The sequence below is a fragment of the Lygodium microphyllum genome, unplaced genomic scaffold (genome assembly GCF_053477565.2).
Source record: "Lygodium microphyllum isolate KBCC unplaced genomic scaffold, Lygodium_microphyllum_v1.1.10 scaffold_31, whole genome shotgun sequence".
Classification (NCBI taxonomy): Eukaryota; Viridiplantae; Streptophyta; class Polypodiopsida; order Schizaeales; family Lygodiaceae; genus Lygodium; species Lygodium microphyllum.
Genome location: NW_028229514.1, coordinates 15,049,082 through 15,056,162, shown reverse-complemented (window position 1 = coordinate 15,056,162; position 7,081 = coordinate 15,049,082). Strand labels below are relative to the sequence as shown.

General features: G+C 42.7%; 1 pseudogene; it reads left to right on the top strand.

Annotated features, from left to right (window-relative positions):
- The first annotated feature begins 203 nt into the window (after positions 1 to 203).
- On the top strand, positions 204 to 4,407 carry LOC148009339 (uncharacterized protein At1g01500-like; annotated as a pseudogene).
- The last annotated feature ends 2,674 nt before the right edge of the window (positions 4,408 to 7,081 follow it).

The window sequence follows — 7,081 nt, the reverse complement described above, 5'->3', positions numbered from 1 at the left end:
CACCAGGGGAAAGGGGGCTAAGAAGTCCCTTTAGAAGCTTCCCCCCCAAGAAGCTTCTAAAGCTTCCACGTGGGAGGGGGGGTAACAGGGCCGTCTGTCAACGGTGATTGACAATTGGGGGCGTGGGAGCTTTACATCGGTGACAGGGTGGCAGCCTCCCTTCGTCCTCCTTCAGACGGCAGTAGGGAAAACTTCCCTCTCACATGGCGACGGCACTGCAGGGCGTTGTGGCGGCAGCGTCGTCCTCTCCATCTTTGGCCTTCTGTCCCTCCTTAGCTGTGCGGCCCCCCCTCTATTATATAGGGGAGGGGATGAGATCCTCGCCCCCTCTTACGTGTGGATGGGCATGCATCCCCCTTGCTCCAAGCTCCACCAAGGAGCTTAGTGTCCCATTCTTCCCTCCCTCTCCCCCAGCTCGACAGTCGGCTTCCTCTTCAGGATCTTAGATGGGGAAGGCCTGACTGGATCTTGTACGGTGTCAAAGGATTCGTGAAAACAATTTCGCATCCACAGAGGATTTTGAATAATTCCAGGATAGAAGACCAATCAAGTGAATGTTGTATATATGGTATTTGTTCAGTTCATCTTATAAGATAATTGACAGCTGCAATTGAGGCTCATGAATGAATACAAGAACTGGATACATAGTTCAGAAGTTCCATTCAGAAGCTCCTAGTTCACTCAAGAAGCCATGATATTAACATGACAGAAATGCAGTAGAGAACACTACAAAAATCAGTAGCAGTTCTAATTTTGTTAAACTTAGCAAACTCTATTTCCTGGTTGGTTATTCTACCAATTGGAGTTCCATGAAAAACAAACAGCAAGACTTGCAATCCTGCATAAGTTATTTCAATATCTGAGGCTTGAAGCGTCCACAACTCTGAGTGCAATTTTCAGACAAGTGCATCCACAATTTCTGATTCAGAAGTTTTCAGAATCCAGGCTCCAACCAAACAGAAAGCAACAAGTATGAGGCCTCTTCAGACGAGTTATCTGAGGAGATTGCATTGATGTGCCTTTTTACCCAATTAACAAACTCAGAAACAGAAAATTTCCTCTCCATAGCCGTTGGTTGTTCTGCATCATGCACTTTCAGCCATTGTTGAATGCTGGCACATCAAATTATACCCCTGGCCTGGCCCGTTTCCTGAAGCATGCATCTCCACAAAGAGCTTTAGTTGCTATGCATTTGCTATGAGAAGACGAGAGCCGCTGCAGCACTGAGGAAGTTGAAAAAAAAGAAGCCATAGTATCTCCATTGAACTCTATGGTCGAAGACATCCTCTCTTTAGGTAAAAGCTCTCCTGCCTCAGGATAGTATTTGTCACATACGGAGTTGAAGCATGAGACTAAGCAACTTCCATGGCCTCATGATAGAGTACTTTAAGCCATAGACGGCGCTCTTTGACACTAGCGACTAGGTAGGCTACTCATATGTCAACCGGAATAGCCAACCTTATAAGTATGTAGCAGGTAATCCAGAAGATCTCAGTCGCATCTTAATCCAAAGCTGACCTTGAGCTCTAGTACGTCAATCAGCAGCCCTGATGCTCCTCTATTGCAAACAAAGCCTCGATTATTGGTTCGGCATGGAAGGTGTGACGATGAAGCTCCCAAGAGCCAGGGAAGCCGCCTCCTGTCATTACTGTCTACCACAAATATGAGACCCTGTGTGTTCTGGAAATGGTGCCTCCACAAAAAGGGCGAATCTTGTCTTGGCCCACTGTCTCAACAGTAAAACTGATCGTAAGGATCTTCATGACGAACTCACTAAGCTTCGACTTCTAAAGAATGGTCTCCACCTTCAGCATTCCATCGACTGATCATAAGGATCATCATGACGATCTCGCCGAGCTTCGGCTTATCCAGAATGCATCCAGCTGTCCAAAATTGTCGATGATGTTAGTTTTATTATCTTCTGCTTCGTCGCTTCGTCCTCACTTCTGCTGCTGTGGTCGACTTTGTCCCTCTCATTTTCATAGTCTTCAGCTCTCCGTCATCACATTCCTCGCGGACTCATCTCTTTGACCTCCTTTTCAACCTTCGAAATGTCATGTCTTTCGTCTGACCTTCCTCAATTCTCACGATTCAAACGCTCAAACTCCCTGTGTTTTTCCTCCACAGTCGATCCTCTCCGAGTACAGGATTCCCCCTAATTTCCCATTTTTTAGCGTAATCCCCCCTTGTCCATCCGCAGAGTACCATCCATCTTCCTCCTCTGTTTCAGTCCTCGTTTCCTTTTCGGGCTCTCCCTTTTTGCTTTTCCCTCCCTCTTTAGCTTTTGAAAAATCCCTCCTTAGCCTCCTCCTTTCGTGTTTTCTTTTTCCCTTTTGTTTCTCCTCAAATTAGCTTCCCTCCCAGAACCAGAAAAGCACCCCTCCAAGGAAAAGTAGCCCCAAAGTAGCCACGGGCTGTAATGCCAAAGAACCTCAATCGAAAGTGTCCCCACTCGGAAGAAAACATCCCATGACCATGAAAGAGACATTTGAAATCGAAACTGCCTTCAAATCTAGTCGTTCAGGTGTTGCAATCACAATTTCAGCATCACATGAGCTTAACCCTTCAATTTAATGCAGAACAGAAGTCTGCGTGTGTAAGCATATTGAATGCATACCAAAGGTTAGCTTTAAGAGTTTACAAACTTTTCTGATCTGTAAAGTCCGCTCAGCTGAGTACACGAGCAATAGTGCTGATGGATTTTGGCAAGCAGTGGTTCCATGCTCAAGGGCAAGCTGCACATAAGCCTCATGTTCATCTGAAAATTCACTGGTCTTCTTAAACTCCCTTGTCGATACCATTTGTATCTTCAGCATAAGCAAACAACTTGGGAAGCTCGGAAAAACCATACTCATTGCAGATCTAGAACCCATTCTCCTTCTAATTTGTTTATACCAAATATCATATTCAATCCCAAACAGAATGTGGTATGTGCTTTGCTACTGACTGTCTCATGACTTATTCTATATGGAAAACAAGCTCTATAAGGCTTAAGCATACCCCACTTTTCCACTTTGTATCATACTAGCATGGTGTCTTATCTATGGTTCTATTTCTCCTTTTCCATGGTGCATTATTTGAAAATTAACTCGGTAAGGTTTAGCTTTTTATTGTGGATTAGGATCTAAGGTTGTTGAGGTAGACATGTCTAAGTCTTTGACATATACAAGGTATATTATAGGATATGGTGACAAGAATGGCAACTGAGTTTTGGCCCCAACACCTGCATAATATGTTTGTTTGGATTAATGCTTATTAATTATCATCTTGGCTAGTTTAGAGGTACCATGTGCAACCCCTTCATATCTTATTGTACACCATGTTCTATTGGTAACTAGGCAATCATAAGGTTCCACAATCATGACCTCATGTATTTGCAATGTAATTTGCAAAGTAATACCATGAGCATGTTCTTGATAGGGCACAATGCATGGAAGAATAGCTTCACATGAAGGTTTTTCTGTTTTGAAGAGTCAAGTGATAGGTTTTCCATTGGATTAACATAAACTTGACTGAAGTTTTACTCTCTTGTGAGCAAAATCATGGATGAACTTACAGAGACCCAAACATTGTTGTACCTAGAAGCCACATTCGAAATAGAGATACAGAGCCCTCCTAACTCATATACATATTATAACCTTTCTGTTAGGCATGGCAAGCCCACTTTTGGGCAATTGATACATCATGGTTTGAAGTTAAAGTTATCTACATCAAAGTTAGTTCATGCCTTCGGAGTGAAGTTCCAAACTCACTCTTTATTCTTTTCCCAAAGAAGGAGATTAACACTCAACTTGAGGTGAATGGTGGTAGAATCTCTCCTCTTGAGAGAGCTTGTTTTGCCCTTCGCATGGATAGAGTCGATTTTGATTCGGCAGAAATGACATATGTGAATACTAACAATCTAAGGACCACAGGAGACCTTGCATTTGAAGTGAATAACAGAGATGAGCCTATACTTTCTAGTAGGCTCTCTTGTACCGATTGTGGGAAGGACCATTGCTTACTGGACCAGGCACATAGCTCAGTGGGGACATCGCCCTTGAACAATGAAGTAGTGTGGAATATGGACTACACTTATGGCATAAGATCACAATATTGTTGCCTTTTGAAAGACAAAACAGACTTTCCTATGGTGAGCCCTTCCATGGAAGTATATGTGGCTGGAAGGAGCTCTGGTCTTCCAAGATTTTTAACTCACACAGTACATTTGATAGTGGGAGGAAGAATACAAGGTGCTCTACATTGGATGCTATTCCAGAAGAGGAAGTTGTTGATCCTAACAAAGCTGCAGCTGAACAGGCTATTGAAGATGAATCCTATGCTAAAATTGCAACACACTCATTGATGGGTGACCTGCCTCATAACATCTACTTCTTAGATGTGAGATTGGGTGGTGAAAAAGCTTAAAGCTTGTACTAAACGTTGACATTAACTTAGCCGCCCACTTTGAATTCGTAATCAATGACGACAATTGGTAGGGTTTTTCTTTAGGCACTATAAAGAAAGCAAAACAATATGCTTTTGATTCAAAGCTTTACGAGAAAGAAAACTTTATAAAACCACCAGAGATCACTGCGAGAGGTGGGGAGGCGATGACCAAGAAGGTGACGAAGATAAAGACGATAGAAGACGCTGCGGTGATGACGCTGCTTGAAGATGGTGAGCAGATCGGACGCTGTATGCTCGCGTAGTGAATGCTGGAAGGTCCCCAAGAACAATGAACTCTACTTTTTGCACAAGTTACAAAGTAAAAAGCATGAATGACAAGAGCAAGAGACCAATTGGGTGCAATCTCCCCCCATGCCTTGTGTGAGCGTTTCACAAAGCATGTATTTTATGTATATTTCATCTTCATGCTCAATAATAGCCCAATTTACAAAAATATAACAAGCTTTTAGCTTTTGAGTTTGCTTTTACACAAAAATAGGAATAAAGCTAATGGACGATGCCCAAAGAGTCTGGCATGCCCAATACAATGTCCAAATAGAAATAACATAACCGTGCGCAAGGGTGCATACAAAATAATAATAAATAATCGATGCCTCAATAGACATGACAAAATATAGGCGTGGCGCCTATCAAAATATAATCCATAGATCGAATACTCGCTATCCTCCAATGCTTTCCTCCACCACCACTACTGCTATCTCTACACATCAACTGAAGCATTCACAATCGTTAGTAAAATAATACAATTAAACCGACAAAAGTGAATACCTAGCAGTCTTCAGCTACATAAATAAATCAACTAGTTAGAAATAAATCCTAACCTTAATTTATTACGAGTGCGCACTCTAAACTCATAAATGTTTATTAATTTAATATGCATTTTGTATTCACGCAATGCTGGAGTACACGATGAGCAATGTCGAAGTTTGAAGTGACATGAGGCAGCGCCCTGAGCCAAAGAATGTATCTCCAGAAGAAAGTGTGTTGAGATATTGACTGTGGAGGGAGATCAAGAAGCTCCAAGGAGGCAGGGTGTAGGTTTGGCTATGGCTCCCACAGATCAAGTAGAGATAGAGTTTAGAAATGAGGTCATTAGCTAGGACTGAGCTGGACTTGAGCTGACCTGAGTGAAGAGGAGCTGAGAGAGGAGTGAAATGAGCTAGGCCATGCCTGACTGAGCTCTGATACCATGTTGGAATGAGCCGGATCTAGGACATGGCCATTAGTTATGGTGGATGAAAGGAGAAGAGTAAACTCATGATGGAGGAGACAAAGACACTATTTGTTACAGAAGTGAATTAGGTTCCAAGATTGAGACTTGGACTCATAAACACAATCTTGTGTATGTGGACAATGATAGTGACACTTTACTGATAAGGAAAGAGTACTATCATTGCATTAAGAAAAGGAAGCAAGTACAATGCTTTATTGGAAAGTAGGAAACTGCAGTAGGCACCATTGTGCATATGGGATAGATAAGCCTGCATGTCCTTGGCCCTGAAGTTCCATACAAAGAGATTGTGAGTGTGATTGCTGAATCTCAATAGAGCTGAGCGAGAGTCTGCAAGATTTGACTTTTGACGGAGTACGTGGCAACGACCCATTCGATATCCGAAGGGCTTAGAGGAGATGCCTCTACTCATGTCCACTAGATGGCTACATGAGGCCCTAACCAAAGGATCTCAAGATGGAGAAATAGTTATACTCAAGAAGAGTGGGACTTCTCACGTGGATGCAATCCCAAGGTATGCAATCCCAAGAAATTACGATCTATATTGCAAATCACAATAATATACCTGTTCTTCTCCCAGTATAAGGTCCATAGTGCAGCATGGTCACGTGGACGACATTTTAGAGTAGAGCACATCGACAAGTTACGCTCGACAATGGATTGTGGAGTGATAGCAATGTTTGAGCAGGAAAGCCGACGACGTGCCACAGATCGAAACCGTGTAGTTGCAGAGATGGAGTATTTCGGATGTTTACAGAGTATCCTTGCAGTGGACTATCGAAGTTTCTCCGTGACCATATTTGATGTGCAATGGTTCAAGGTTACTCTCTAAGGCCCAGGTGCAACTATTCGGCGAGGGCCAAGTGGCTTTGTTGAGATTGACTCAACGAAGAAGTGAACCGATTTGAGTGATACATTTATTTTGCCAAATCATTGTGAGCAGGTAAGAGTCCCTAATACTTGACGCACTTTAGCAATCTCAAAGTGGACTTTTATACTAATCGTAATATGGATCAGGTTGTCTTTTTCCCTAATCCGCAACAACCTCAATGGTGGTATGTCATTCCCATGACATCTAGGAGTATCCCCGTGTTTGCTAGAACCCCCGTACCGATCATAGAAGAGACACTTTAATACCGGCAATGACAGAAGGTATACAAGAAACTAGGATGAACCGCCTGGAGGACCGACATCTCACCTATGGAGATAGAGGATGGGTTTTTTGAAAATGAAGCAGAGTCCTCATTTTGTGGAGAATTTTGTATAGATCTCCCGGTGTATACTTAGCTATGCCAATATGAGATTGTGGAACCCTAAACAAAAGTGACTCGATCAAAACGTTCCTCCCACTACAGCAATGCCACTTTTTGCAAATTGGTTAAGACGGTTTGTATGTTTTTG